General features: G+C 44.8%; 3 non-coding genes across 3 annotated transcripts; 1 reads left to right on the top strand and 2 right to left on the bottom strand.

Annotated features, from left to right (window-relative positions):
• The first annotated feature begins 6060 nt into the window (after nt 1–6060).
• trnas-gcu (transfer RNA serine (anticodon GCU)) lies at nt 6061–6135 on the top strand. The gene has a single exon. It is a non-coding gene; the product is annotated as a tRNA-Ser (tRNA).
• Nucleotides 6136–9955: 3820 nt separating this feature from the next.
• On the bottom strand, nt 9956–10027 carry trnam-cau (transfer RNA methionine (anticodon CAU)). The gene has a single exon. It is a non-coding gene; the product is annotated as a tRNA-Met (tRNA).
• A 1006-nt stretch (nt 10028–11033) lies between these two features.
• On the bottom strand, nt 11034–11116 carry trnal-cag (transfer RNA leucine (anticodon CAG)). Its single transcript has one exon. It is a non-coding gene; the product is annotated as a tRNA-Leu (tRNA).

The following is an 11116-nucleotide window of genomic DNA, read 5'->3' as shown; positions in this document are numbered from 1 at the left end:
GCAGCAGCTCCATTCCTTTCCAGATCTGTGGACACAATCAGGAGATCCAAACTATTGCGCACTGCTGCCATCTCCTGGCTGAAAGCAAGTTGTGCAAAAAGGTAACGTTGTAATCGTGACACGTTTCAATTGGAGCAAAATAACATTAACATGGTTAAATATTATCATTGTAGTAATCACATTTAAATCCCCAGATATCTGATTTTTGACTGAGCGATCAGTTCATCCCGATTTATCGGAAAATGAAGGATTCCCATTACAGCCATATTGGTTACAAGAATATCCAATCTCTGATTTAATACATTCTCTCGCTTCATTGTTTGTGTATTCGTTCTATATATAGAGGCAAAGTTTGAAGAACTCAGTAACAGGTTGATCAATGTTCCCAGAGAGGTGAAACTGCCGCCCCGAACTTCCTACTATGAAGATGATTCCAGTCACTCCCAACTTTCCCATCAGAACAACGTCACAGAAGAAATCACATCACCTTCACAGAACAACCATTCAGCACGAAAGTAAATGATCTGAACTATGCTGACCAGAGTCAGTGTGCTCAAACATGTGTTCTTGTTGAAAGAAAAAATGAGGAAGTGAATAGTTGTGTGGCTACAGCAGGGCAGTACTGTTGTAGCTCCTGGTTTAAGGAGCAGAGTGCCGCAGCGGAAGCGTGCTGGGCCATTAGCCCGAGGTCGAGGAATCGAGGCTATTCTCTGCTATTTACATCCTCCCTGACACGAAAAGTAAACATAACGCACGTTCCTGTTTGCTTTGCAGCAAATACCTATCAGAAAATTTCTTGCAGTCTCATCCCGACATTAAACCCAGGAATGAAGCAGACAGCATGACACATTACAACATTGTAAAGGTCACACAGAGGGAACCACAGAGAAAATGCTTTAAAGTCTCAGCAGGTCTGACCAGATCTGTAGGGAGAGAAAGAGCTAACGTTTCGAGTCCAGGTGACACTTTGTCAAAGCTGGACCGGATACGATATCCAGCAGTACCCCACAAAGGGGCAATATAGATATATAACGATATCCAGTAATACCTCACAGGGGGCATTTCAGGAAATAAAGCTTTATCGAGCAACAAATCACAATATAAACCAAGTTCCCATCTTCCCCTCTCGGACGGATGTGAACAATCGAACCTGCCGGACTGTTTACAAGAGAAAACGAATTTTACCCGGAGTCCTGGGATCAATATTAATTCCTCAACCAAAGTCACTGAAGCAGATTATCGAGTCATTAACTGCGCTTTTGCCTGTGTGGTCTCGCTGTGCGTATCTGAGCAGGAATCTCATGTCCTGAGACCAACGCTTTTCCATTGAAAGGAAGGTATTGGACAATCGTGAGGTTGAAAATCTCGCTGGAGAAATTTAACCGCGTGGGAGAAAGGTCAATATCAGGAGTGGGATTCGTATCCACGCTTCCATAAGAGACTGCGACCTGAACTTCAGCGGCTTTGACCGCTCGGTCACCCTGATGCGTTGTCGCCGAAACTAAGATCCGTGCACAAATCGACTCAAATTCTGTGTTCATCATCATTTCATTTCAAACAAGATATGCTTATCCTACTTTTGAACACCAGCCATAATCCTGTATCTGAGTGCCATCCTTGTCCAAGCCGCTGGGGGTTAAGGAGCTCCTCATTGCTGCATTGATCAGTTTGCTCCAATCAACCAGGACCGAATTCCCGCTCTACCTGTTCCTCACTCGAAGATATTGAGAGCCTAAGTCCTGAGCGACGTGAAGTATCCAATTGGAGAGTTGCATTCCGGCGAATGGAATCTCTCTCCACAGCTGCTTCCGGTGCTGTTTCCACCGACAAGGAGCCGAAGAATGCCTCCTGTGTCCAAACAGGAGAACGTTCATCCAGGAGAGGCGCCAGAAGAGTGTTCTGGGAGAAGTCAACTTAGTCACCTCGACTATACTGTGGGTAGCTGAAGAACAGGTGTCAAAGAGCGGATCAGACTGTAAGCTCAACGTTGTTACTGATAAAGAAAAAGGTAGATGTGCTGCTGACAAACAGCGACTTGTTTCTGTTTGGTGTGAGTGAGAATATTAATAGCGGAGAATGGTTTCGATCCATCGACTTCTGGGTTTGGGGTCCAGCATACGTTCGCTGCGCCACTTTGTTCGTAGTTGATTTTCTCTGGGGTCGGACTTGAAGCAAAGCTTGAAGAAATCAGTAAGAGCGTGATCAATCTTCCCAGAGAGGTGAAACTGCCGTCCCGAACTTCCTTCTATGAAGGTGATTCCAGTCATTCCCCACTTTCTCATCAGAACAACGTCACAGAATAAATCACATCCCCTTCACAGAACAACCATTCAGCACGAAAGTAAATTATCTGAACTGTGCTGACCAGAATCAGTGTGCTCAAACGTGTGTTCTTGTTGAAACAAAAAAATGAGGAAGTGAATAGCTGTGTGGCTACCGCAGGGCAGTAAAATCGTAGCTCCTTGTTTAAGGATCAGAGTGCCGCAGCGGAAGCGTGCTGGGGCATTAGCCCGACGTCAGGGAATCCTGGCTATTCTCTGCTATTTACATTCCCCCTGACACGAAAAGAAAACATAACGCACGTTCCTGTTTGCTTTGCAGCAAATACCTTTCAGAATCCTTCTTGCAGTCTCGTCCCAGGAATGAAGGAGACAGCATGACACAGTACAACATTGCAAAGCTCACACAGAGGGAACCACAGATAAAATGCTTTAAAGTCTCTGCTCAATTGATCCTCAAGATAAACACTTCCAAATTCCACCAATTCCATTGGGAAATGCATGAATATAGATTGTTTAAATTTTACATACATCTAACACCTCGCCGTCCACCCGGTCACATTCTATCACCGACAGTTCATGTGAATCTCCCCCGCTCTGTTGCGGTTCTGTGTCGTGGCCAGTAGATGTCAACACACCCTGGTAGAGCGAAGTTCACAGATTAGAGTGAGACACAACTGATAAAAATTGTTTTTATTATATTAAAGTTGGGACGGCGGGGTTTCGAAGAAGATAATATGTGGTGATGATCTTTTCTTATATTTTGGTTGTGTTGAAGCCGTCAACATATTGTATGTGGGAGTGACGTGCATTCTCTCTGCCCTTCTCTGGTCCCGTTTGTAAATGGGGGATTCCTGTCACTCTCGGGTAATGTGTGAGAGTGTAAGAGACAATCTGAACCTGTCAGTCTTCGTCACTATATGTGCCTGTGGATACGTTGTCAGTGGAACCGCACCGTGACACCAGTTCTTCAGCGACCCACAGTACAGTTGAGGTTACCGGGATGGCGTCTCCCATAATTCTCTTCAGCCACCTCTCCAGGATGAACCTACTCCTGTTTGTAGACTGGAGGGGTTCTTTGGCTACTTGCCTGTAATAAGATCGCATATAAAAATTCCATTGAAGTAAATGAGTTGTATCATGTGGTTAAGGAGACGCACAATAATCCATTGTACTCTGCACACGTGGATTCAAATCCCATCCTCGTCTGTAATGTGTCTGTTGTGTCTCTGTTTGGTCCACTTCATGAGCATGAAGAACAAATGCTGTGATTTTTTGCTTTGGTTCACGGGCTTGGCGGGTGGTGAATTCGGCGAACACTGTCTATGTTGAAACCACATTATAAAAAGGTGAGAAAGTTACTTATTTCACTCCCTGACCTAATTGCGTATAAATTCTGAGTTGGAAACTGTTTCTTCCTCTGATTTTGAAACTCACAAAGTCGGGCAAAAGGTAAGTTCATGAAATAAAGAAGCAGACTTCAGCCATTAGACCCATCGAGTCTGCCCAGCCATTCTATCATGGCTGATATCTTCCCCATCTGCGACCTACAATGTTACAGATGAAGAGGTCGATTGCGATATCAGCAGGAACACCTTCTCCCTAGAACGCATGATCTCGGAGCGGGAGGATGCAATTTAGCCTCCTGAGCCTAACACCTTCCATAGGATCTTGGCTGATCCCATCCTGGCCTCAACTCCACCGTCTTCCCGTTCTCCGTAACGCTTCAACTCCTTCCCAATAAAACTCTCTCTACCACCTCCTTAAATTTACTCACTCTCCCTGCATCCAACGCAATCTGGGGTACCGAATTCTACAGAATCATAAACCCTTTGGAATAAGTAGTTTTTACTCAAATCTTTTTTCACATTGCAATCTCTTATTCTAAGATCATGACCTCGCCTTTTAGAATGCCCCACAAGAGAAAGCAACAGCTCCACGTCAACTTTTTCCATACCTTTTGGCACCTGATACACCTCAATTAGATAATTGCGCATAGATTCTGAGTGTGAAACTGTTGGCCAGTCTTCCTCAGTTTGAAACTCACGATGTCGCACGATAACATCCGATTCAATGGCCGGGAATCGAACAGGGACAACTGCTTGGAAGAAAACTTTGCTCACCACTCTCCCACCGTCGCTGCATTTCCAATTTTGAACACCAGGTGGAATAGAAGGAGGCAGATACATTCAATCAGTTCATGGATGCAAAACGAATTATGGCATATTGACATGTGCACTTGTGGAACGAGGTGCCCGAGTGGTTAAGGCGATGGACTACCAATCCATTGTGCTCTACACACGTGTGTTCGAGTTCCATGCTCGTTGATTTTAAATCCACTTTTCTCGGAAGTAGGCCTCCTTTTTCCAAGATGGATATGCAATCACTGATGTGACAATCTATTCCAAGTTATCAGGCCAGATTGCATCGAGTTGGGTTTGAGGACGGTGGAACGGAGGCAGACGGGTTTGGGGCTTAACCACTCTTTGACACCAGTTCTTCTTCGGCTACCCACAGTACAGTCGAGGATACCGGGTTGACTTCTCCCATAATTACCTTCTGCCACCTCTCCTGGATGAACATCCTCCTGTTTGTGTACTGGAGGGTTGCTTCGGTCACTTGTCTGTGAGAAGGTCAGATATTAAAGTTCCATGAAGTAAAGGAGTTGTACCACGTGGTTAAGGGGATGCCTAAGAAACGTTTGTGCTCTGCGCACTTGAGTTCGAACCCAATCCTCGTCTGTAACGTATCTGTTGTGTCTCTGTTTGATCCACTTCATGAGGGTGACGGAAAAATGCTGTGATTTTTAGTGTTTGGGGCTTGGGGTTGTGAATAATCGAACACTTTCCATATTGAAACTACTTTAGAAAATGACGAGAAAGTTACTTAATTCACTCCCCCCCCCCCCCCCCATAATTGCGCACACATTCTGAGTTGGAAACTATTTCTTTCCCTCAGTTTTACAGCCATGAAGCCGCGCAAACGATAGATTCATCAGATAGATGAGCAGTATTACGCCATTCGACCCATCGAGTCTGCCCGCCATTCGATCATGACTGAAATGTTCATCATCTGCTACCTGAAATGTTACGGAACAAGAGATCGATTGAGATATCAGCCAGAACACCTCCTCCCGAGAACACATAACATTGGAGCTGGGATATGCAATTTAGCCTCTTGGGCGTAAAACCTTCCATGTGATCTTGCCTGATCAAACATAATGGCCTCAACACCACCGTCCTGCCCGTTCTCCAGAACCCTTCAACTCATTACCAATAAAAGTCTCTCTAAGTCCTCCTTAACTTTCTCACTGTCCTGCATCCACCACACTCTGAGGAAGTGAATTCCACAGAATTACAACCCTTTGGGAGAAGTAGTTTTTCTTTTTTAAATTTGCAGCCTCATATTCTAAGATGATGACCTCTCGTTTTAGACTACCCCACAACAGGTAACATCAACTCCACGTCTACAATATCTACACCTTTTCGCATCTTAAACACCTCACTTAAATAATCCGCATAAATTCTGAATGAGAAACAGTTGACCAGTCTTCCTCAGTTTGAAACTCAGGATGTCGCGCAAAAACACCCGATTCAACTATTACTGCGATGGCCGGGAATCGAACCGGAGTCAATGGTTTCAAAAGCAGCGATGCTCACCACTATACCACCACCACTGCATCTCCCCCGTGGCATACCTGGTTGAATAGAAAGAGGCAATTAATTGCCATCAGTTCATGGATGCAAAACGACTTAAGACGTATTGACGCACGGATTTGTGCGACGAGGTGGCCGAGTGGTTAAGGCGATGGACTGCTAATCCATTGAGCACGTGGGTTCGAATCCCATCCTCGTCGATTTTTCGCCCATTGTTTCTCGGAAGTGGGATTCATTTTTACACGATGGATCTGCAATCACTGATGTGACAAACTATTCCAAGTTGTCAGGCCACTTGCATCGAGTTGGGTTAGAGGAGGGACGAACGGAGGCACGAACGGCGGCAGACGTGTTTGGGGCTTAACTCCACATTGCCACAATTCTTCTTCGGCTACCAACTGTGCAGTCGAGGTTACCGGGTTCACTTCTCCCATTATTACCTTCTGCCACCTCTCGTGGATGAACGTCCTCCTGATTGTACATTGGTGGGGTGCTTCGGCTACTTGTCTGTGACAAGATCAGATATTAAAATTCCATGAAGTAAAGGGGTTGTTCCACATGGTTAAGGTGATGCACAATAATCCATTGTACTCTGCACACGTTGATTCAAATCCCATTCTTGTCTGTAACGTGTCTGTTGTGTCTCTGTTTCGTCCACTTCATGAGGATACAGAAAAAAGGCTGTGATTTTTAGCTTTTGATTAAGGGCTTGGCGGGCGGTGAATAGACGAACGCTGTCCATGGTGAAACCAAATAATAAAAAGCTGAGAAAGTTACTTTTCACTCCCTGCCCTAATTGCGCATAAATTCTGAGTTGGAAACTGTTCCTTCCCCTCAGTTTGAAACTCAGACTCGATGGGTCTAATGGCTTAATTCTGCTCCTATATTTTATGAACTTATCTTTTGCGCGACTTCGTGAGTTTCAAACTGAGGAGAAGGAACAGTTTCCAACTCACGAAGTCGCGCAAAAGATAAGTTCATAAAATATAGGAGCAGAATTAAGCCATTAGACCCATCGAGTCTGCCCCGCCATTCTATCGCGGTTGATTGTGCCAGTTAGAAACTTCTAATATTCTAACAATTATTTGGGAACTAGAATCGTCTAATATTCCATTCCCTGTGTAGGTTAGAAATTTCTAATATTCAAACCTCCACCTGCTTAACTAGAAACTTCTAATATTCTAGCATCGCTTTACCCAGAAACTTCTAATATTCTAGCCCTCCACGTTGCGCGCCATGAAGTTAAAACCTCACCACTATTCTTAGAATTCCCCCTGTACCAGAAAAGGGTCAAGATATTCTAAATGATGAACAGGGATTCTCACTCCCTGACTCCTATGCAGACTTAGGTGGGCGCTATTCGGGTCAAACCAGTGTTTCATGTTATCCCACGGCATAACCCATGTCTTCAGAGAAGATTCTGTTTACTTTCCACTCAGGTGCTTCACTCACGGGTCCGGCTTTTCTAAGTAGAGTAAAGTAAACTTTCTAATAAACACTCTTTCAGGTTATCAATTTAAGTTCGTTTTAATTTCAAATTAAAAGATGTAATCACTGTTTTTACAGAAAAGTAATAAGATCTTTTCTTTGCATCTTCCTGGTCAGTTGTTAGACCTTCAAGTCTGCCTTGACAATTATCTCCTGTAACTTTTGTTTTTTTCCTGATGGATTCGCTGTTCTGCTCGGCTTCCGTGTTCAGTCCTTCCCATGACCGAGGGCAGCTATGAGAGCTGGCTGCTGAATTATTAGGTATTATATAGCCCTTTGCGCAGCCTTAGTTTCTACATGGCATTTATTGAAATGTAACTGTTGCTTGCCGACTGTAGCTAATGCAAGCTCCCTGTCGTTGAACTAGCTTATTCTGCTTGACATGTAATACTTTTGTTTGGCAGGTAATACATTTATTTGTTGCTTCGTCAGCAACTTTCCTGATATCTGTCTTTAGTGATGTTTTTTCTCAGTCTAAATACTGGATATGAACTCGTGTCCAACGAAGCAGTTCGCCTCTGCACTTCCACTGGTCAGCTGGTGTCAACGGCAGGTCGCCCCTATATTTCTAACCTTATCTGGCTTGGACCTGTACCCTATGACCTGATTATTTGCTAAAAGATTTTTAACGTCAAAAATGTGTAAATTATGGGATAAACGTGCCACCTCATGTGTTTCTTAGCTGGAAAGCAGTTGTCTCATATTTAAGTGGCGTCAGCAAGGTTTCCCGCTTAACCTTCTCCCCCAATTTAAACCTAAGATCCTGGTTGTTCCTTTTTTAATTGTTCAGTAAAATAATGCACTTCTCGGGAAGTGTGAAATACTGTTCCCGTTTATATAACTTAAGATTTTAAATTGATTGAATGTCTTTTTAACTTTAAAACCAGGTTGAGTTGTCCATATCTGTTTTCTTTAACGGCTGCGAAGCTATCTGTATTTTAAACAACCTGCGGCTGTTAACCCTTTGTGGGACCTTTCCCTTTCATTTAAAATCTCAGTCTTTTCCAGGTTCACATTCATGGTTCAAATGATATATTTTTTCATTATATCCTGTTCCTCACACGAAGGTATTGAGAGACGAAGATCTGAGCGACGTGAAGTATCCAATTGGAGAGATGCATCATGGCGACTGGAATCTCTCTCCACAGCTGCTTCCGGTGCTGCTTTCACAGCCGAAGAACCCCTCCAGTGTCCAAACAGGTGAAATTTCATCCAGTAGAGGCGGCGGAAGAGTGTTCTGGGAGAAGTCAACTTAGTCACCTCGACTATACTGTGGGTAGCTGAAGAACAGGTGTCAAGGAGCAGATCATACTGAAAGGAAAATGTTGATACTAATAAAGAAAAAGGCAGATGTGCTGCTGGGTGATAGCGACTTGTTTGCTTTTGGTGTGAGTGCGAATACAAATAGCAGACGATGGTTTTGGTCCATCGACTGCTGGGCTATGGGCCCACCACGCTCCCGCTGCGCCAGTCCGCACGTGGTTGAGCTATTCGCGGTCGAGGTCGAGGAATCGACTCACAGGGGGCCAATAAGGAAATAAAGCTTTATCGAGCAATGAATCACAATAGAAACCGAGTCCCCAACTTCCCCTCTTGGACGGATGTGAACAATCCAACCTGCCAGACTATTTACAAGAGAAGACGAATTTTACCCTTCTCTTGGGATCAACATGGATTCCTCAACCAGACTCACCGAAGCAGATTATCGAGTCATGAGCTGGGCTTTTGCCGGTGGGGTCTTGCTGTGCGTATTTAAGCTGGAATTTCATGTCCTGAGACCAACGCTTTTCTATTGAAAGGGAGGTAATGGATCTTCCTGAGGTTGAAAATCTTGCTGGAGAAATTTAACCTCGTGGAGGAAAAGACAATATCAAGAGTCGGATTCGAACCATCGCCTCCAGAAGAAACTGCAACCTGAACGCAGCGCCTCAGACCGCTCGGCCATCCTGATCCGTTGTCGCCGACACTAAGATCCGTGCACAAATCGACTTAAAGTCTATCTTCATCGTTATTTCATTTCAAACAAGATATGCTTTTCCTACTTTTGAACCCCAGCCAGACTCCTGTCGCTGAGTGCCATCCTTGTCCAAACCGCTGGAGGTTAAGGAGCTTCCCATTGCTGCAGTCATCAGTTTGCTCTAATCAACAAGGTCCGAATTCCCGCTCTACCTGTTCCTCAGACGAAGGTGTTGAAAGTCTACGATCTGAGCGACGTGAAGTATCTAATTGGAGAGTTGCATTCTGGCGACTGCAATAACTCTCCACAGCTGCTTCCGGTGCTGCTCTCACAGACAGGCAGCCGAAGAACCCCTCCAGTGTCCAATCAGGTGAACGTTAATCCAGTAGAGGCGGCAGAAGAGTGTTCTGGGAGAAGTCAACTTAGTCACCGCGACTGTACTGTGGTTAGCTGAAGAACAGGTGTGAAAGAGTGGATCAGACTCAAAGCAAAACTTTGATACTAATAAAGAAAAAGGCAGATGTGCTGCTGACAAATAGCAACTTGTTTCCGTTTGGTGTGATTGAGAATATGAATAGCAGAGGATGGTTTCGATCCATCGACCTCTGGGTTATGGGCCCAGCACGCTTCCGCTGCGCCACTCTGCTCGGTGCTCTTTTTTTTTTGTGGTCGGACTTGAGGCAAAGTTTGAGGAAGTCTGTAACAGCGTGATCAATGTTCCCAGATAGATGAAACTGCTGCCCCGAACTTCATTTTATAAAGGTGATTGCAGTCACTCCCCACTTTCCCATCAGAACAACGTCACAGAAGAAATCACATCACCTTCACAGAACAACCATTCCGCACGAAACTGAATTATCTGAACTGTGCTGACCAGAATCAGTGAGCTCAAACGTGTGTTCTTTTTGAAAGAAAAAAATGAGGCAGTGAATAGTTGGGTGGTTACCGCAGGGCAGTAATGTTGTAGCTCCTGGTTAAAGGAGCAGAGTGCCGCAGCGGAAGCGTGCTGGGCTATTAGCCAGAGGTCGAGGAATCGAGGCTATTCTCTGCTATTTACATTCTCCCTCACACCAAAAGTAAACATAACACACGTTCCTGTTTGCTTTGCAGCAAATACCTATCAGAAACTTTCTTGCAGTCTCATCCCGACATTAGTCCCAAGAATGAAGGAGACAGCATGACACATTACAACATTGTAAAGCTCACACATAGGGAACCACAGAGAAAATGCTTTAAAGTCTCAGCAGATCTGACAGCATCTGGAGGGAGAGAAATGAGCTGACGTTTCGTGTCCAGGTGACCCTTAGTCAAAGCTGCTCGGGAAACGTTATCCAGCAGTACCCCACAGAGGGGCAATATAGATATATAACGATATCCAGTAATAACTCACAGGGGGCCAATAAGGAAATAAAGCTTTATCGAGCAATGAATCACAATAGAAACCGAGTTCCCAACTTCCCCTCTTGGACGGATGTGAACAATCCAACCTGCCAGACTATTTACTGGGCTTTTGCCGGTGGTGTCTTGCTGTGCGTATTTAAGCGGGAATCTCATGTCCTGAGACCAAAGCTTTTCCATTGAAAGGGAGGTATTGGATCTTCCTGAGTTTGAAAATCTTGCTGGAGAAATTTAACCTCGTGGAGCAAAAGGCAATATCAGGAGTGGGATTCGAACCCACGCCTCCAGAAGAGACTGCGACCTGAACGCAGCGCCTTAGACCGCTCGGCCATTCTGAT

Source organism: Scyliorhinus torazame, chromosome 24, assembly GCF_047496885.1.
Source record: "Scyliorhinus torazame isolate Kashiwa2021f chromosome 24, sScyTor2.1, whole genome shotgun sequence".
Classification (NCBI taxonomy): Eukaryota; Metazoa; Chordata; class Chondrichthyes; order Carcharhiniformes; family Scyliorhinidae; genus Scyliorhinus; species Scyliorhinus torazame.
The sequence above is the reverse complement of the archived record's forward strand: the minus strand, read 5'-3'. Positions and strand labels throughout refer to the sequence as shown.